Source organism: Hylobates moloch, unplaced genomic scaffold (assembly GCF_009828535.3).
Source record: "Hylobates moloch isolate HMO894 unplaced genomic scaffold, HMol_V3 SCAFFOLD_16, whole genome shotgun sequence".
Taxonomy (NCBI): domain Eukaryota; kingdom Metazoa; phylum Chordata; class Mammalia; order Primates; family Hylobatidae; genus Hylobates; species Hylobates moloch.
Window position 1 is genome coordinate 24,367,881 of NW_026652291.1, and position 21,743 is coordinate 24,389,623.

Below are 21,743 nucleotides of genomic sequence, written 5' to 3' on the forward strand. Positions count from 1 at the left end.
TAATATCAATGTCATCTTCATCTTAAGGGCCTCTTGTTGTATTAACCACCTATGTCAATCAATCAGCCAGTATTTCACTGAGGTGTGCCAAGTATATTTCACTGAACTATTCTATGTGAGTATAGAAAGTATTCATAGTAGAAAAAGAGGGAATTGGTAAAAATAATCCAGATTTTTTATATTGTGAAGTTGTGGATTACAAATTAGGCAATATTAATACAATTTAATGTGACATTTATCATTTGCCTGGTGTTCTTATTTTAGCGAGAATAAATTTTTTTTTCTTTTCTTTTTTCTTTTTGAGATGGAGTTTCACTCTTGTCACCCAGGCTGGAGCGCAATGGTGCAATCTTGGCTCAGTGCAACCTCTGCCTGTGGGGTTCAAGTGATTCTCCTGCCTCAGCCTCTTGAGTAGCTGGTATTACAGGTGCCCGCCACCACACCCAGCTAATTTTTGTTTTTTCAGTAGAGACAGGGTTTCACCACGTTGACCAGGCTGGTCTCAAATTCCTGACCTCGAGTAATCCACCTGCCTTGGCCTCCAAAAGTGCTGGGATTACAGGTGTGAGCCACTGCACCCAGCCAAGAATAAATTTTCATTGGTGAATTCGTTTTACTGTTGTGCATTAAAAAAATACTCTGTGGCAAACTGTGAAAGAATACAGTAAGCATAGGATTTAAAATCAGGGATGTAGACCTACAAAGATCATGCAGTTAAACACTTGAGACTATTTACATATAGACTTTTCAAAAATAGAATAATTTTAACTCATCATTCTCTTGTGTTTTCTATTTTGGGTGGTATAGTAAATTTTAGTCAGTGTTGCTGCTAAATTATTTACAAATAATACAAAAATTCAGGTGATATGATGTCTACAATGCAAGCTGTGACACTGCAGCTGAAATAGAATGGCATACTGCCCCGAATCCAAGTGGACTTGTGAGTTATTATGTAGGGTCAAACAGAGTTTCGATTTGGGCTTTTTTGTGTGTGATTTGAACCCCAGAAACTCAAGCAATAGCTTGACAAGTTTGACTTATGGAAATTGCTCAGCTTAGGTCATCTGGGAGAGAGTTGTCTATTCACAAGTATTGGTTTAGGTCTCCAAATTGTTGAAAATTTAAATTTGGTTTCATTTCATTATTTGGCATAATTTTTTGTATTGAAACTATTTTTTCACAGTTCTTTATTAAGGCATATTTTATACCCAGTGAGATGCACAAATCTACAATGCATATTTATATACTTCAGTGTATGTAAGTATACTTATACTTTACATATATGTATGCATATATGTACACATAAACCCATGAGACCAGTGCCTGGATCAAAATATAAAATATCTCCATCACCCCAAAAGTTTCCTGTGTAGTTTTCCAGTCAGTAATTGTATTAGTTCATTTTCACGCTACTGATAAAGACATACTCGAGACTGGGAAGAAAAAGAGGTTTAATGGACTTACAGTACCATGTGGCTAGGGAAGCCTCATAATCACGGCAGAAGTCAAGAAGGAGCAAGTCATGTCTTACATGGATGGCAGCAGGTAATGAGAGAGAGCTTGTGCAGGGAAACTCCCATCTTTAAAACCATCAGATTTCATGAGGCTTATTCACTATCATGAGAACAGCACAGGAAAGACCTGCTCCCATGATTCAATTCCCTCCCACTGAGTCCCTCCCACAACATGTGGGAACTCGAGATTTGGGTGGGGACACAGCCAAACCATATCATTCCACCCCTGGCCCCTCCCAAATCTCATGTCCTTATGTTTCAAAACCAATCATGCCTCCCCAACAGTCTCCCAAAGTCTTAACTCATTTCAGCATTAACTCAAAAGTCCACAGTCCAAAGTCTCATCTGAGACAAGGCAAGTCCCTTCAACCTATGAGCCTGTAAAATCAAAAGCAAGCTAGTTACTTCCTAGATACAATGCAGATACAAGTATTGGGTAAATACAGCCATTCCAAATGGGAGAAATTGGCCAAAACAAAGGGGCTACAAGTCCAAAAAGTCAGCAAGTCTGAAATACAGCAGGACAGTCAAATCTTAAAGCTCCAGAATGATCTCCTTTGACTCCATGTCTCACATCCAGGTCACACTGATGCAAGGGTTGGGTTCCCATGGTGTTGGGGAGCTCTACCCCTGTGGCTTTACAGGGTACAGCCTCCCTCTCAGCTGCTTTCATGGGCTAGTGTTGAGTGTCTGTAGATTCTCCAGGCACATAGTGCAAGCTGTCAGTGGATCTACCATTCCGGGTTCTGGAGGATGGTGGCCCTCTTCTCACAGTTCCACTAGGCAGCACCTCAATGAGGACTCTGTGTGGGGGTGTCCACCCCAAATTTCCCTTCTGCACTGCCTTAGCAGAGATTCTTCATGAGTGCCTCACCCCTGCAGCAAACTTCTGCCTGGACATCCAGGCGTTTCCATATATCCTCTGAAATTTAGAAGGAGGTTCCCAAACCTCAATTCTTGACTTCTGTGCACCCACAGGCTCTATACCATGTGGAAGCTGCCAAGACTTGGGGCATACATTCTCTGAAGCCATGGTCTGAGCTGTACCTTGACCCTTTTAGTCAAGATTACTATAGCTACAACAAGTTGTTAAAATATGTACAGGATATGAAAAAATACAAAGTAAGCAACAAAGTTATAAATTTGGTGGGGGAGGCCAGGCGCAGCAGCTCACGCCTATAATCCCAACACTTGAAGAACTTCCTTTAATGTGTTTTGTTTTTAGTACAGGTCTGGTGGAAATGACTTCACTCAACTTTTGCTTATCTGAGAAAGTATTTTTACTTTTAATATGGGAAGATACTTTTACTGGATATACCATTCTATGTAGACAGGTTTTTTCCAATACTTTAATGATGTTATTCTGTTGTATTCCAGCCTGTGAAGTTTCTGACAATAAGCCTGTTTCCCTTTTAACCTTCATTCCTTTGTAGGTAATGTGTATTTTTTAAATCTGGCTACTTTTAAGATACTCTCTTTATCACTCATTTTCAGCAATTTGATTATGATATGTCCTGGTATCATTTTCTTTATATTTATTCTTCCTGAGATTCATTGAGAGGTTCTCAGATTTATGGGGTTGGAGTTTATATCAAATTTGGAAAATATATGATTATTGTTGCATTAAAATTTTTATGTTTTTTTCCGTCTCATTTCCTTCTGGAACTCCACTTATGTGTAAGATAGATCACAAGATAGATCACTTAATATTATCATATGGGTAATTGATGCACTCAATTTTATTTTTATTTTTTTTTCCTCTCTGGGCTTAATTTTGGATAGTTTCTATTGCTAAGTCTTTAAGTTCTAATTTTTTCCTCTTCTGCAGTATTCAATGATGTTAATCTCATCCAGTTAATTTTTCATTTTTTATATTTTTAACTTTAGAAGTTCCTTTTAGGTCTTCTTTATGTCTTCTATTTTTCTCATTATGAATATGCATTCTTTTATTTTTTGAGGTTGTTTAGAAGACTTATAATAGATGTTTTAATGTCATTTCTTGTTAATTCCATCATCTCTGTCATTCTGGGTCTGCTGCTACTAACTCATTTTTCTCTTTGTTCTGGATCATATTTCCTGCCCTTCTCCTTGGCCATGGAAGTAAAAATATGGCCACCAATTTCCCTCTTTGGGAATCTGGGCTGGCTTTGATCATTTGCTTGATTATAGAATGTGGCAGAAGTGTGTTCTGAAATTTTGAGGTTACATTAGAGGAAGCCTTGCAGCAAAGTTCCACGTGAGACTAGCATTCACCCATCCTTATCAAGGCAGCAGACAAATGAATAATGCCATCTTGGACTCTCCAGAAAAGCCCATTTGTCATGTGAATACCAGTGAGTAAACCCTGATGATGCCATGAGAATGACTTAGCTATCTCTTACCCCAATTCCTGATATACACTATCATTAGAAATGTTAAATTGGTAGTTGTTTTAAACTTTTATATTTTACAGTAAATACTTACGTAGCCATAGGTAACCAAAATACCCAGTATATATCCAATATTATTTAGGTAGGTATTTTGTATTTGTGTAATTACCCTGTGGGTTTCTAGCTTCCATAATTATTCAGTAAATGTGAAATTGGCTTGAATTTATGTTTTCATTGAAACAGCAGTGATGATGAAAAGATACCAAGTGGGAGCTGAATGATGAGAACACATGGACACATGAGGGAGAACGATGTACACTGGGGCCTGTTGGGGGCCATGGGAGGGAGAGCATGAGGAAGAATAGCTAGTTGATGCTGGGCTTAATACCTAGCTAACAGGTTGATAGGTGCAGCAAACCACCATGGCACCCATTTACCTGTGCAACAAACATGCACATTCTACACGTGTATCCCAGAACTTAAAATAAATAATAATTCTTTCATTGAAGAAAAGCCCAGGATCAGATGGGTTCACTGTGGAATTCTACCAATTGTATAAAGAACTAATACCGATCTTCCCAAATTTTTCTAAAAATTGAAGAGGTGGCAATTATCTCTAATGCATTGTACAAGGCCAACATTACTCTGTTACCAAAACCAGACATGGACATAAGCCCAGCTCTTTTTTCATCTTTCAGCTCCCACTTATAAGTGAGAACATGTGGTGTTTGGTTTTCTGTTCCTGTGTCAGTTTGATGAGGATAGTATCTTCCAAATCCATCCTTGTCCATGCAAAGGACATGATCTCATTCCTTTTTATGGCTGCATACTATTCCATGGTGTATATGTACCACATTTTCTTTATTCGGTCTGTCATTGATGGGCATTTAGGTTGATTCTATGTCTTTGCTATTGTGAATAGTGCTGTAGTGAACATATGTGTGCATATCTTTATAATAGAATGATTTATAGTACTTTGGGTATATGCTAAGTAATGGGATTGCTGGGTCAAATAGTGTTTCTGCCTCTACATCTTTGAGGGACCACCACACTGTCTTCCACAATAGTTGAACTAACTTACACTCTCACCAACAGTGTATGGCATTCTTTTTTTCTCTGCGATCTCACCAGCATCTGTTGTTTTTTGACTTTTTAGTAATAGCCATTCTGAACTGGTGTTAAGATGGTATCTCATTGTGTTGTTTTTTTTTCAAGCAATTCTCCTGCCTCAGCTTCCCGAGTAGCTGGGACTGCAGGCACATGCCACCACGCCTGGCTAATTTTTTGTATTTTTAGTAGAGAAGGGATTTCACCGTGTTAGCCAGGATGGTCTCAATCTTCTGACCTCATGATCTGCCCACCTCGGCCTCCCAAAGTGTTGGGATTACAGGCATGAGCCACTGTCCCGGCCTCATCGTGGTTTTGATTTGGGTTTTTCTAATGATCAGTGATGTTGACCTTTTTTTCATATGATTGTTGGTCCCATGTATGTCTTCTTTTGTGAAGTGTCCATTCCTGTCCTTTGCCCACTTTTTAATGAGGTTGTTTGTTTTTTGTAAATTTAAGTTCCTTGTAGATTCTGGATATTAGACCTTTGTCAGATGAATAGATTCCAAAAATTTTCTCCCATTCTGTTGGTTGTCTATTCACTCTGAAGATAGTTTCTTTTGCTGTGCAGAAGCTCTTTACTTTAATTAGATCCCATTTGTCAATTTTTGCTTTTGTTGTAATTGCTTTCAGTGTTTTTGTCATGAAATCTTTGCCTGTGCATATGTCCTGAATGGTATTGCCTAGATTTTCTTCTAGGATTTTTATAGTTTTGGATTTTACATTTAAGTCTTTAATCCATCTCGAGTTAATTTCTGTACATGGTGTAAGGAAGGGGTCCAGTTTCGATTTTCTGCATATGGCTAGCCAGGACTCTCAGCACTATTTATTAAATAGGGAATCATTTCCCCATTGCTTGTTTTTGTCAAGTTTGTTGAAGATCAGATGGTTGTAAGTGTGTGGACTTATTTCCCAGTTCTTTTTTCTGTTCCATTGGTCTACATGTCTGTTCTTGTCCCAGTACCATGCTGTTTTCATTACTGTAGCCTTATAGTGTAGTTTGAAGTTAGGTAGCGTGATGCCTCTAGCTTTGTTCTTTTTGCTTAGGATTGTCTTGGCTATTTGGGCTCTGTTTGGTTTCATATTAATTTTAAAATAGTTTTTTCTAATTCTGTGTAGCATGTCAATGGTAGTTTAATGGGAATAGCATTGAATCTATAAATTACTTTGGGCAGTATGACCATTTTCACAATGTTGATTCTTTCTATCCATGGGCATGGAATGTTTTTCCATTTGTTTATGTCCTCTATGATTTCTTTGAGCAGTGGTTTGTAGTTCTCCTTGTAGAGACTTTACACCTCCCTGGTTAGCTGTATTCTTAGGTATTTTATTCTTTTATAGCAGTTGTGAATGGGAGTTCATTCATGATTTGGCTCTCTGCTTGCCTGTTGTTTGTGTACAGGAATGCTAGTGATTTTTGAACATTGATTTTATATCCTGAGAATTTGCTGAAGTTGCTTATCAGCTTAAGAAGCTTTTGGGCTGAAACTATGGGGTTTTCTAGATATTGGATCATGTTATCTACAAACAAAGATAATTTGACTTCCTTTCTTTGAATCTGAATACTCTTTATTTCTTTCTCTTGCCTGAGTGCCCTAGAAATTCCAATATTATGTTGAATAGGAGTGGTGAGAGAGGGCATCCTTGTCTTGTGCCAGTTTTCAAGGGGAATACTTCCAGCTTTTGCCCATTCAGTATGATATTGGCTGTGGGTTATATATGGCTCTTATGTTTGTTTTGTTTTTTACTGACACATTATAATTGTACATATTTATCAGGTACAGGGTGAAGTTTCAGTACAGGTATACTTGTGTAATGACCAAATCAGGGTATTTAGCATATCAATCACCTTATACATTTATCATTTCTTTGTTGTGAGAACATTGAAAATGCTCTATCCCAGCTATGTTGAAATATACAATGCAATATTGTTAACTATAGTCACCCTACTGTACAATGGAACACAGAACATATTTCTCCTATCTAACTGTAACTTTGTACCCATTGACTAATCTCTCCCCATCCTCCTCTTACCCCTACGCTCTTCTGCCTGTGGTCACCACTTCCCTACACTCTACTTCTATGATATCAACTTTTTTAGATTTCACATATGAGTAAGATCATACAGTATTTGTTTTTCTCTTCCTATCTTATTTCATGTAATATAACATCCTCTAGATTAATCCATATTACCCCAAATGACAAGATTTCCTTCTTTTTCGTGGCTAAATATCATTCCATTGTGTGTATTTGTGACATTTTCTTTATTCATCTCTTGATGAACACTTAGGCTGATTCCATATCTTGGCTATTGTGAATAGTGCTGCAATAAACATGAGAGTGCAGATATCTTTTTGACATACTGATTTCATTTCCTTTGAACATACACACAATAGTAAGCTTGCTGGATCACATGATAGTTCTAGTTTTAATTTTTTGAGGAAACTTCATACTGTTTTCCATAATGGCTGTCCTAATTTATCACCAAAAGTGTATGAGAGTTCTCTTTTCTCCACATCTATACTAGCATTTGTCATTTTTTGGTATTTTGAGAATACCCATTCTAACTGGGGCAAGGTGATATCTCATTGTGAGGGTTATTTGTATTCCTCTGATGATTGGTGATGTTAAGCATATTTTCATATACCTGTTGGCCATTTCAGAAATGTCTATTTAGGTCTTTTGCCCATTTTAAAATCAGGTTACAGTCATGCATCACTTAAGGGTTGGAATACATTCTGAAAAATGCATTGTAACGCAATGTTGTTACTGTGTGAACATCACTGAATGTACTTACACAGACCTAGATTGTATAGCTTATTGTTCCTAGGCTAGAAACCTGTATAGTATGTTACTGTACTGAATATTGTAGACAATTGTAACACGATGGTAAATATCTGTGTATCTAAGCATATCTAACCATAGAAAAGGCAAAAAATACAATATTGTGATCTTATTGAATCACTTTTATATATGCTATCATTGACCAAAATTTTTCTTTACCTTTTAAGTTCAGGGGTACAAGTGCAGGTTTATTCCATAGGTAAACTTGTGTCCTGGGGGTTTGTTGTACAGATTATTTCATCACTCAGTTATTAGGCCTAATATCCATTAGTTGTTTTTCCTGATCCTCTTCCTCCTCCCACCTTCCACCCTTCAATAGGCCCCAGTGTGTTTTGTTCCCCTCTGTGTGTCCATGTGTTCTCATTATTTAGTTACCACTTATAACTGAGGACATGCTGTATTTGATTTTCTGTTCCTGCATTTGTTTGCTAAGGGTAATTGCCCCTAGCTCCATCCATGTCCCTGCAAAGGACGCAATCTCATTCTTTTTTGTGGCTGCATAGTATTCCATAGTGTATATATACCATGTTTTCTTTATCCATTCTATCACTGATGAATATTTAGGTTGATTCCATATCTTTGCTATTGTGAATAGTGCTGCAATGAACATATATGTGCCGTGTCTTTATAAGATAATAATTTATATTACTTTGGGTATATACCCGGTAATGGGATTGCTGGGTTGAATGATATTTCTGTCTTTAGGTTTTTGAGAAATCGCCATGCCTTCTTCCACAATGGCTGAACTAATTTGCACTCCCACCAACAGTGTGAAAGCATTCCTTTTTCTCTACAACCTCACCAGCATCTGTTAATTTTTTACTTTTTAATAATAGCTATTCTGACTGGTCTGAGATGGTATCTGATTGTGGTTTTAATTTCTATTTCTTTAATGATCAGTGATGTCCAGCCTTTTTTCATATGATCATTGGCTGGATGTATCTTATTTTGAGAAGTGTTTGTCCATGTCCTTTGTCCACTTTTTAATGAGGTTGTTTGTTGTTTTCTTATAAATTTGTTCAAGTTCCTTATAGATGGTGGATATTAGACCTTTGTCAGATACATTATTTGCAAAAATTTTCTCCCATTCTGTAGGTTGTCTGTTTACTCTGTTGATAGTTACTTTTGCTGTGCCAAAGCTCTTTAGTTTACTTAGATCCCATTCATCATTGACCAAAATGTTATGTGGAACATGACTGTATTTGTTTTTTTGCTATTGTTTGGGTTTCTTTTGTATTCTGTATATTAACCCTTTATCAGATGTATGCTTTGCAAATACTTTCTCCCATTCTGTATGTCATCTCTTCACTTTGTTAATTGTTGGCTTTGCTGTGCAGAAGTTTTTAGTTTGATGTAATCCCATTTATCAATTTTTGCTTTTGTTGCCTATGCGTTTCAGATATTATCAAAAAAATCTTTGCCTAGGCCAATGTCATGAAGGGATTTCCCTATGTTTTATTCTAGTAATTTTATCATTTGTGTTGATTTAAGCTTCTAGTCAATATTGATTTGATTTTTTGTATATGATGAAAGACAGGGTCTAATTTCATTCTTCTGACATGTAGATATCCAGTTTTCCCAGAGCCATTTTTTGAAGAGACTCTTCTTTCCCCAATGTGTATTCATGGCATGTTTGTTGAAAATCAATTGGCTTTAAGTACCTGGATTTATTTCTGTGATCTCTCTTCTGTTCCATTGGTCTATGTGTCTATTTTAATGCCAGTACCATGCTGTTTTGGTTACTATAGCTTTGTAGTTTATCTTGAAGTCAGCTAGTATGATGCCATCAGCTTTGTTCTTTTTACTCAAAATAGCTTTGGATATTCAAGATGTTTTGTGGTTTCATGTGAATTTAGGATTTTTTTCTATTTCTTTGAAAAACTGTCACTGGAATTTTGATAAGGATTTCATTGAATCTGTAGATGCTTTGGGAGTAGTATGGACATTTTAATAGTAATTCTTCTAATCAATGAACTCAAGATATCTTTATCCATTTACTTGTGTCCTCTTCAATTTCATCATCAATGTTTTATAATTTCCATTGTAGAAATTTTTCACCTTCTTGGTTAAATTTATTCCTAAGTATCTTTTTTCTTGTAACTGTTGTAAATGGGATTGCTTTTTTGGTTTATTTTTCAGATAGTTTGTTATTGGCACATAGAAGTGCTACTGATTTTTGTATGTTGGTTTTGTATCCTGCAACTTTACTAAATTTGTTTATTAGTTCTAATAGTTTTATGGTAGAGTCTTTTTTTTTTTACTTTGTCATCATGCCATCACCAAGTGTGTCTTTATTATACTATTATAAATCCAGTGTAAATAAAATACCTTATTCATAGAGCATATAATAATTCTTATTTCTTTTTTTATTGTATTGTATTTTATTATTATTATACTTTAAGTTTTAGGGTACATGTGCACAATGTGCAGGTTTGTTACATATGTATACATGTGCCATGTTGGTGTGCTGCACCCATTAACTCGTCATTTAGCATTAGGTATATCTCCTAAAGCTATCCCTCCACCCTCCCTCCCACCCCACAACAGTCCCCAGAGTGTGATGTTCCCCTTCATGTGTCCATGTGTTCTCATTGTTCAATTCCAATATGGTGGAGTCTTTAGGGATTTTTTATATATAAAATTATATTATATGAAAACAGGGACAGTTTGAGTTCCTCCTTTTCCATTTGGATACCCTTTATTTCTTTCTCTTGCCTAATTGCTCTGGGTAGATGAAAGTGTTGAAAGTGGGCATATTGTCTTGTTCCAGATCTTAGAGGAGAAGCTTTGAACTTTTCCATGTTCACTATGATGTTAGCTGTGGAATTATCATATTTGGCTTTTATCATGTTAAGGTATGTTCCTTCTATACCTAATTTGTTGAGAGATTTTATCCTGAAGGAATTTTAAATTTTATCAAATGCTTTTTTTGCATCAATTTTATCATTGATTTTATTAATGTGATGTATGATGCTTATTGATTTGCATATGATGAATCATCCTTCCATCTCCCAGTTGATCATGGTGAACTCTCTTTTTAATTTGCTGTTGAATTTGGTTTGCTTGTATTTTGTTGAGGATTTTTGCCTGTAGTTTTCTTTCTTTATTGTGTCCTTGTCTTATTTTTGTATTAGGGTAATACTGGCCTCATAGAATGAATTTAGATGAATTATCTCCTCTTCAGTTTTTTGGAATAGTTTCAAAAGAATTGGTATTAATTCTTTAAATATTCAGTAGAATTCAGCAATGAAGCCATCAGGTCCCATGCTTTTCTGTGATCAGAAATTTTTATTACTGATTGAATCTTGTTACTTATTATTGGTCTGTTCATATTTTCTATTATCAATTTTGGTAGGTTATATGTGTCCAGGAATTTATCCATGTCTTCTAGATTTTGTTTTTTTATTTTTTCTATTTCTTTCTTTTTATTTATTAATTTTTTAATATAGATATATTTTATTATACTTTAAGTTCTAGGGTACATGTGCACAATGTAATTGTCTCTTATGATTCTCTGTATTTCTGTGGTATCAGGTGTAATGGCTTCTTTTTAATCTCTGATTCTATTTATCTGTGTCTTATCTCTTTTTTCTTTGTCTAGCTAAAGGTTTGTCAATTTAGTTTATCTTTTTAAAAAATAATTCCTTGTTTCATTGATGTTTTGTATTTTTTAGTCTCTATTTCACTTATTTCTGCTCTTATCTTTATTATTTCCTTCATTCTTAATTTTAAATTTAGCTTGTTCTTGTTTTTTCTTTTTTCAGTTCCTTGAGGTACAATGTTAGGTTGTTTATTTGATACCTTTCTATTTTTTTGATGTAAGCATTTATTGCTATAAACTTCCCTCTTAGAACTGCTGTTGCTATATCCCATAGATTGAGGTGTGCTGTGTTTCCATTTTCATTTGTTTCAAGAAATTTTAAATTTTCATTTTAAATGTTTTGATTGGCCCATTGGTTGTTCCAAGAGTATGTTGTTTAATTTCCATGTATTTGCATGATTTCCAAAATTCTTCCTGTTATCAGTTTCTAATTTTATTCCATTGTGATCAGAAAAATACTTAATATGCTTTTGATTTTTAAAAATTTGTTGAGACTTGTTTTGTGGCCTAACATATAATCTATCCCGGAGAAAATTCAATGTACTTTTGAGAAAAATGTGTATTCTGTAGGTTGCTGGTGGGTGAAATGTTCTGCAAATGTCTGTGAGGTCCATTTGGTCTAGAGTGCAGTATAAATCCAGTGTTTTTTTTTTGTTTTTTTTTTTTGCTTATTTTCTGTTTGGATGATCTATCTATTGCTGAAAGTAGGGTGTTGAAGTCTCCTACTATTATTGTATTGCAGTCTTCATCACTGTTTAGATGTTATAATATTTGCTTTATATATGCTTCAGTGTTGGGTGCATATCTATTTAGAATTGTTATAATTGGTTGCTAATCGACCCCTTTATTATAGATTTACCTTCTTTGTCTCCCCTTTCAATTTTTGACTTATCTGTTATCTAAGTGTAGCTACTTTTGTAGTCTTTTGGCTTCCATTTGCATTGAGTATCATTTTTCATCCCTTCGCTTGTAGTCTATATGTGTCCTTATAGGTAAAGTAAATCTCTTGTAGGTAGCATATAGTTGGGTTTTGTTTTCTACCCATTCAGCCACTCTATATCTTTTAATTGGAAAATTCAATTCATTTATATTCAAGGTTATTATTGATAAGTAAGAACTTACTCTTGACATTTTGTTAAATCATTTTCTGTTTTTTTTTTGTATTTCCTTTTTCCTTTTTCCCTTTTTTATAGTTTACCTGTGTGGTTTGGTGATTTTTTTTGTAGTGATAAACTTTGATTTTTTTTTTCTTTTTCATTGTGTATCCGCTGTAATTTTTTTCTTTGTGGTTACCATGGGGCTTACATTTTAAAAACTGTGTAGTTATAATAGACAATTTAAGTTGATAATAACTTAACTTTGGCTACATACAAGTATTCTAGACTTACCATCTACCTCCCAAATTTGTTTTTTTTTATTAAAAACATTTTTTTTGAGACAGAGTCTTGCTTTGTTGCCCAGGCTATAGTGCAATGGTGCAATCTTGGCTCACTGCAACCTCGGTCTCCTGGATTCAAGCAATTCTCCTGCCTCAGCCTCCTGAGTACCTGGGACTGCAGGCGCACACCACCACACCCAGCTAATTTTTGTATTTTTAGTAGAGATGGGGTTTCACCATTTTGGCCAGTCTGGTCTCAAACTCCTGACCTCAGGCGATCCCCCCACCTCGGCCTCCCAAAGTGTTGGGATTATAGGCGTGAGCTGCTGCGCCTGGCCTCCCCCACCAAATTTATAACTTTGTTGCTTACTTTGTATTTTTTCATATCCTGTACATATTTTAACAACTTGTTGTAGCTATAGTAATCATTGACCATTTTGACTTTTAATCTTCAAACTAGACAACTGAAAGTTTATATACCACCATTACAGTAATGGAGTATTCTAAATTTGATAATAAATTTACTCCTACCAATGAGATTATGCTTTCATTTTTTTCATGCTAGTAATTATTTTCCTAATACGTCCAGTCGAAGCACTCTGTCTAGCATTTCTTACATGGCTGGTCTAGCAGTGATGGATTCCCTCAGCTTTCTCTTGCCTAGAAACACTATTTCTCCTTCATTTCTGAAGTATCAATTTTCTGGGTGTAGTGTTCTAGGTAGACAGTTCCCCTGCACCCCCACCTCACCTCTTTAAGCACTTTGAATTTATTATCTGGTTCTCTCTTGGCCTGCACGGTTTTTGTTGAGAAATCTGCTGATAGTCTAGCAGGGATTCCCTTATATGTAACTTGATTCTCTTCTCTTGCTGCTTTTGGAATTCTGTCTTTAACTTTTGATGATTTGATTATAATGTGCTTTGGAGAGAATCTCTTTGGGTTGAATCTGTTTGGGATCCTTTGTGCTTCGTGGAGCTGGATGTACATATCTTTCCAAAGACTTGGGACGTTTTTAACTGTTTTTTTTTTTAAGTAACTTTTCTGTGTCTCTCTTCATCTTTTGTCCTATGGAAATCCCATAATGCAAATATTTGTTGCTTAGTTGGTGTCCCAGAAGTCCAGCTGGCTTTGGCTGTTCTTTTTATTCTTTTTTCTTTTTGATCTCTGACTAGGTTATTTGAAAAGGTCTGTCTTTAAGTTCACAAATTTTTGTCTTCTGCTTAATTTAGTCTGTTATTGAAGCTCTGAATTGTATTTCTTCATTTTATTAGGTAAATTTTTCAGCTCCAAAATTTCTGTTTGGTTCTTTTTATTTTTATTATTTTTATTTTTTTTTGACACTACCACAAAGCCTCTCCATTCATCTGAATGAAGATGCCAATAAATGACTTTTATTGCAGGTTTGTTTGCTGCATTCAAATTATGAAATGTAAGGGGTAAAGTGTACAACACATAAAACCCTCAGCATCAAACAAACAAGCAAAACAAAACACAAGCATTACACATTTCCTCTAAATTCACAGTACAACAGCCAATTATGGAAATGATGTGGTAGGGAATAAACAATGGCATATTTTCTTCACATCAGTCATTAATATTTATTCCCCTGTGAAGTTCATTGTTCTAATTTCCATTATTCAAAGGGGGAAGTTCTATCCTTGAGGACACCCAAAAGTATGCTATTACATGGCAGCATCAGCAGCAACCTCAGCACTGGAAGAAAAATCCAAGCAGCTCGTTCTCTGCACAAAGTTGTTGCTCCATAAATAATATAACAATAGAATCATTTCACCCTTATCAGGTCTCCTGCAAGGGTTACCACGTGCCTCGTCCAGTGAGGTCCTGAGGTCAGTAGAGTCACAGCTGAGCAGGGCATGGGCACTTCTAAGTGGGAAGGCATTACAGTATGAGAGAATTTTCTAGCATTGGAACCTTTCTGCAGTTTACACAACACTTCAGATAAACTATGTATTGTTTCCCAGAAGAAATCAAAGTTCAATTCTTATAGCTTCTTCTTGCTCAATCATTACTTTTCAGGGCTGCTTCAACTCTTAAATTCCAAGAAGCTAAGGAGGAGAAAAATAACTCTTATCTGTAGGATTTGAGATTCTAAACTTTCATTCACTTGGCAGATGGATCCTGAAAGCTGCTAGGTGTCAGGCTTTTCACCCTCCCTGTTTTTGAGAATTGGCCCAAAGGCTTTAGTAAGAGTAAGTTGGGAGCTGAAGCACATATATTTACTTAACTTTATTTAACATTTTTATTTTTTAAACTGTAGATTCAGATCTGACTATACAATTGCACATATCTAAGTATTTTTTTCTTCTGGAATTACAAACCCTTCATCTGGGGTGGTGTAGGAATGAAACAGAAATTGCAAAAAGGCAAATTATTATATTTTCATTAGAAATTTAACTTTAGTCCTGTTTCTATCCTAGGACAATTTTTACAAACCCCAAAACGATTCTATAAGAAGCTATTTCTGGTCTTTCTGCTTTAGCAATTGGTAAAACTTCCACAAGATTTTAATCAGGGGAAAACCATGTAATAAGCATGTATCTTTAACATGAAGCTGTGACTAATTATTCAAGAATACTTTTGGTTAAACTTCATACAAAAGGACAAGAAGAAAAAAAATATGAGAAAACAGACCCTTTTTCTGCTTAAATTCACAAATGGCAGATTCACAGTTGGCTGGAACAGAAACAGCAGGGCCCTTCAGAAACTTCAGAGTTTTTAAAAATGAGTTCTCACTATTTTGCCCAGGCTGGTGTCAAACCCCTGGGCTCAAGCAATCCTTCTGCTCCAGCCTCTCAAGTAGATGGGACTACAGAGCATGTGCCACTGCACCCCACTTAGATCTTCTGATTAAGCTATCAATAAAGGCTAAGAGCATTCAGACATAAAATCCTTGAATAGACTTCTCATTCTCTGAGATTCTCTCAATTCAAGGTAGCATGATGTCAACTCTGAAGTTGTTCCTGAAGATAAAGAGAGGGCGGATGACCAAGGCTAGAGCATGACCTATAACAAGGAAAAGTGACTATGTATAAAGTATAAGGCAGCAGCTCTCTGCCTCTGGTGGGCATCAGAAAACTTGCATACCTTTCTAAACATATGACGGCTTGGACTTCACTCCCTACTTCTAAAGATGAAGCTCCAGGCAGATAGGTCTTGCCAAACTTTAGTCAGCAATTGTGATATGTGCCACAGAGAACTAACTATTGGTACGATGTTTCTGCCAGGCATATGCACAACCTTTATTTTGCATAACTGAGGATGATTTATCAATGGTGCATTTTAGAAGATCACCACTGTAAGAATTCCTTCCTTTGTCTACCCTAGCTGCAGATTTCCCACAACAGGCATGCATAAAATGTCAATTCTCTTCATAACCTAAGTTAGAATTTTAAATGAACTTTTGCTTTTCACACTTTGCTTCTTTTATGTGGTAGAGCTAGGCTGTACTTTTTGACTTCTTATTTGTAGCTAGTTTCATTGAAAATTCTTCTGGTTTTTGTGTGCTGCTAATCTCTTGTTTTAAAGATAAAGAGAATTGTACTTTTTTTTTTTTTTTTAGAAAAAGACCATATGGAAAACATTCATCTTAGCAACTTCTGATAAAAAGAAAAAAAAAACCCTGATTTTAACTTACCACTGATTTTTACTAAACTTTTAATCTTTATGCAACAGGACCACAATTTCTTTTCCCAGCTGTTAACACCCAGATTGTTTCAAACACTAAAAGGAAAGTGCAAAACATCATGCTGTAGAATTTCTATGCCTTAGCTTCTGCAGTGTTTATCTGTAAAGTGGCCAGGATGACCCCAACGTTCCTGTCTTCACTCTTGGAGCTGTACAAATTATGCTTTCGATGTATTCTTGGACAAGATCTAGTACCAAGTAGTGGATGCTCTGGTCCCTTCTGAGGGCTCTCTGGATTTTTGTGGATGAGATATCATTAGTAATCCATTCATTCACCACATGAATGTTGCTCCAGTGTTTCCATAGCACATCAGATTCATAGATGAATTTCTGAGCAGCATTTCCAGCTTAAGTAATGCATATGAGCCCATAGTCTGCCATGATTTGGGTGATGTCTTCACTCTTCCAGAAATTGGGAACACCAAAGGACTCCAGTAAATCTGCCCCACACAGCAGTGTGACCTTTGGTGCACCTTTTGTTTTTGGCTCTAGGGATTTCTTTTGACTAGAATCTTGTCTTTGTTCAGCTCATGGAATTCCTCTTCCGTCCAGCCTTTCTAGTGTAGGTGAGTTCTGCTGGTGATCACAGTCACCAGCCTCCAGTTTATCTTGATAGTGTCTTAGCATCTTAACAGTCTCTATCCACTCCTTCTGAAAATTTTTCCGTGTATCAGCTTCCACCAATTTGGAATTCTTGGTGGCAAGTTCTGCCATGATGACCTGGTGATGGGCAGGAATGAGTCCCTTCTTCTTGTATGCATCACCAACAGGAGAGATTATGCCTTTGACAACTCTGTATCTTCCTGTCCAATTCATGCAGTCCTTGGCCAGTTCAAACAACCTGAGGTACATGTTGGTGACAGGATTGAAGGAGCCACAAGCAAGGAGAACCACTACAGTCTTCTCTGAATTTTCCATGGTAAGAACTTGAATTTGTTGATCTAAATGGAAAACTGTGACACATCCCTTGTTTTTACAAAGGAAATTCTTTGAACCTGAAGTGTCTTGCAAGGCAGGTGATTGGAACCATTTTGACTAGTGTGTCAACAGTCTTCTTTAAGGTGGGCTAGAAAAATGGTTTCATATCCAAATTGTAACTCTTTTCCATACTCCTGCATTTGACACCTTCCTTCAAGGCATGTCTGGATGCAGTTTTCCTCAAAGACCCTCTTGGCCTCCCTAGGAAAAACCTCAGAAAGTCTGTGGTAGGAGCAGTTGAGGGAGACAACGCCCCCACCCATGGATATCTCAGGCTGCTCAAGTGGAAGTTTGTTTGGTTCTTTTTAATGATATCTATCTCTTCGTTCAATTTCTCATACAGATCATAAATTATTTTCCCAACATATTTGAAATGTCGATCTGTGTTCTCTTGTATCGGAGTTTCCTTAAGATTCATAAATTTCTATTTCTTTCTGTTAAGTAACTGGAGAATCACTGTGCTTATTTGGCAGTATCATGTTTCTTGTGTCCCTCTGTTGATATCTGTGCATCTGGTGGAAGAATTGCCTCTTCCAATTTTATACAGTAGCTTCCAGAGGGGAAGACTTTCACCTGAAGATGTGTCCTAGGGAGTCAGTTGGGTAGAGTGCATTGGCTTTGGCTCTGGGTGAAGACAGTAGTGTAGTCTCTCTGAAGTTTCTGTAGTCAATGTCAGTGATAACTATAAGTGCCTCTGTGACCTAGGCTGCTAGAGTTTGTATGGATAGTTTGCTGGTTCTGGCGCTGCTTCCCTGTGGGCAAAGTGCCAGGCTGGTTCATGCAAGGGAGCATGGGATAGATCCACTGGCTCTGTGGTTGCTCTCCTGGGGGCAGGTTGCTAAGCTAGTTTGCACAGAAAGGATCACAGGGATAATACCTACTTTTAAAATTTGAAACAAGACATCCTAATGGTGTTCTAGAGTACCAAAGTATAATTAAATAAGAAACAACAGAGATTTACCCTGAAAATATATTTATTTCTTCAAGTTAAAGCCTTATTTTTTTCTAAATATTAAATAATAATTCCTAGACAATATATATTTTTACCATGCCTCAAATTACTGTTCAATTAAAAATAAGTTTTTCCATAAACTTCTTTATCCAAATATAAACAAAGATACCCAGTCAGAGCCTAGGGTCACGCTATCTCCTATGTGTGTAGTTCCTTCAAATGTATGACTGTAGGATCACAAACTATGATTTCATGCCAAGAGTAGAATGGTAGCATGGAAGAAACCCATACTTTTCTAAGCATAATGCTGTGTATGTCACCAACAGGCCAGCTTTCCATCTCCCCTTCCCCTGGTGCAGGAGGGTGAACAGATTTATAAGAACTAATGTTTATGCAGGTCATCAAGGGATACTCAAATCTGTGGAAGGAAACCCTCGAGATTTCCTGATTGTTTTATTAATTGAGGCAACCAGTCAGAGCATGCTAGTTCCCATTATACCTCAGCGTTTACAGAGAGGTCTAAAGTCTTATCTTGTTGTGATTTTATATGTAAAAGGCATTAAAACATGGTATATGCCCTGGCAAACTGCCATTATAATGAAAAAATGTCATGACCAAAAAGGAACATTTGCTCCCTGTGTGCTATATTCAGAATGCATTTCCTACTGACAATCTTGTTGGTTAAAATAAAAATAAAGCCACATACATATTTTCTCCTGACAATCCTCTCAATTAAAAAAAAATGAAACCACATGATTTTCCAGTTTGAATGAAAAAGACTAAGTGGATGAGAAGTCCAAATGCATCTGTATCTGGGAGGTCATACTCAATTCCATTCAGCATTATCAAAAACACTCGTCAGTAAAGTCTATCAAATTTAGAAAAGTTTGTTTCACAAAATGAAAAACTACTGGTAAGAGAATTTAATTAGCATTTATTTCCCTGCCTGATTTTTAAAAGGTGCTTGTATTTGTCTTAATTCATTGAAAGAGAGAGAAAAGGATTAATACTCAAATATTTCATCCCATATAATAATTCAAGTAGAATTTACTTTAAAATTCAAGACCAAACTTCAGATTTTTAAAGAAAATATATTTTGATGTGATAACCTTAGGCTTAATCCTTGAAGTAAAAAATGGATTTCACCAAAAGCAATACAATTTTTGCTTGAAATTAAGTGAAGGATCAGTTTTCTGTGGTCTTTTAGCCAAGAGACAAGAAAAAAAATGAACTTGGTTCATTTTTAAAATTCTGTTTTAGTATCAGAGAGCAGGCAATTGAAAGTTCTTTGTGAAAATGACTTCTTTGTTTTCCCTAAGGGCTCTTGAATGTTCATACTGGAACATTAGTGACCTTGTTTATACCAATGTTGTATCAGCCACCATCAACTCCCTTCTGTGCTGCAATAAATATGCTCCAGTAATTGTAGGTCCTAAGTTTCTAGGGCCTATCAACACAATTTCTTAAACATCAAGAGCCTGGTAGTTATGGCAACAGAGGCTTTGTGCAGAACTCTCACTGAACCCAGCGTAATTCCTAGCATATCCATCCCATACTGTAGTCCAAAGTGCAGTGTTAAGTAATTACACAATATAAATTATTTTGAGGCTGTTCTAGTGAATTATTTTTATAGCGCTGAGGCTTGGAAATTCCAGACAATGTTGGGCAGTCTCAACAAACTATGTAGTAGACAACTGGCAAGGATGCAGAATCCATGGGTATATTTTTTTAAGAAAGGCCAAGTTATTATTTCACCCTCTTTTCTTTAGAAAAAATGTCAAATGCTTTGATTAACTGATAGGTCACCAGGTAGTCTGAAGAACAGTTTCCCAGAATGGCCCACACTCATTTCTACCACATAGTACAGAAAATTTTTATTTCCATAAAGTAAGCATAAAGAATTAGGTCGATTTGGGTTTTTTTCTCATTAACACATTTTCGAACTAAAAATCAAGTCACATATATTTTTACTTATTTTCTCTCCATCATAAATAAACTGCTGAGGGTGCAGATACGGAACTGTAACAATCCAAATCAGGACAGCTCTCTTTTCGCTCCCCTTCCATGTCTCCCTCTTTTCTCCCTTCACTATCATGCTATATGATCTAAACTCCTAGGGTATGAAATATATGAGAAACTAGTATATATAATCCTCAAAAGTAAATCATAGAACAGTTTTATAACACTGAGTTAAATAAGATGAGGAAGGGAAAATATGTCCTCATAATTAAAAAAAAAACCCTGAAGATTCCTATTGCTGAAATAAGGAATGCCTTCTCAAAGATTTGGAAGTAAATTTTACATGGGAAAAGGGAGTTAAATAACTCTGGGGAAATCACGATGGCCTTTGTTATGGTTTTTAATTCCTTTAAAGGTTACAGAATGATTCATATTTTCTATTTCTTCATGTGTCAGTTTTGGTAAATTGTTTTTTATAGAAATTTATCCATTTTATTAAAAATTTCAAATTTAGAGACATAAAGTTAATATATTTAAATAATATAATTTAAAAATATCTATAGGCTCTGTGATAATAGACTCCTTTTTAATTTCTGATTCTTTATTTCCTCAATCAACCTTACCAAAGGTTTATCAATTTTATTAGTCTTTTCAAAGAATCCATTTTGGGTTTAAAAAAATTTTCTCTATTAAAAATTGTAAAATGTCTGATTATTCATATTCTGAACCTCTTGTGCATTCATTTCTGTTGCTGGTGTTTCTCTCAATTTTTTATTACGTCATCTTCTCTTCTCATTTGTCTGGTTACGTTTTATTGTGTGCAAGATGTTGTATACAAAAAGTGTTGAAATCATTTGAAGCCTAAAATTGTATTTCCTGATAGGATTTCCATTTGCTCATGGCAGTTGGTTAGGGGGACTAGCAATCTTATATTACTGTAATCCAATTAGAGGAACTAAGATGGTTGAAAACTGGACTTCTGTCCCAAGTTTTTTTTCCAGCTACCCCTTACTACTAGATGGAGCCCTTTGGGATCCCAACTCAACGTAGGGGGTTTATCAGAGATCCCTTCTTGATAGATTTTTTTTTCTTACTGTCTAGCCCTATAGTGCTGCCAAACCTCTGCTCAACTATTCCTTGAATCACATTCCTAGGATTTACCTCTCTGATTTCCCTTTTTCTCCTGTTTGTTTCATAATTCTTTACTATTTTGTGATTAAATTTTTTTAATCCTGCTTTGCTAATTTTTCTTACCAGGAGTGGTTTATGTGATGTAAACCAGCATTCCTGGAAGGATAAGTTTATTACACTTTGTTTTTAATATTTTACCCTTGGT

The 21,743-nt window shown here is 35.9% G+C and overlaps 1 protein-coding gene and 1 pseudogene across 3 annotated transcripts in view; both read right to left on the minus strand.

The window, feature by feature from the left end:
* Positions 1–21,743, minus strand: part of TSHR (thyroid stimulating hormone receptor) — a 175,024-nt gene that overhangs the window by 89,639 nt on the left and 63,642 nt on the right. The gene's annotated exons all lie outside the window — the stretch shown is intronic.
* Positions 16,592–17,436, minus strand: LOC116484823 (nicotinamide/nicotinic acid mononucleotide adenylyltransferase 1-like; annotated as a pseudogene).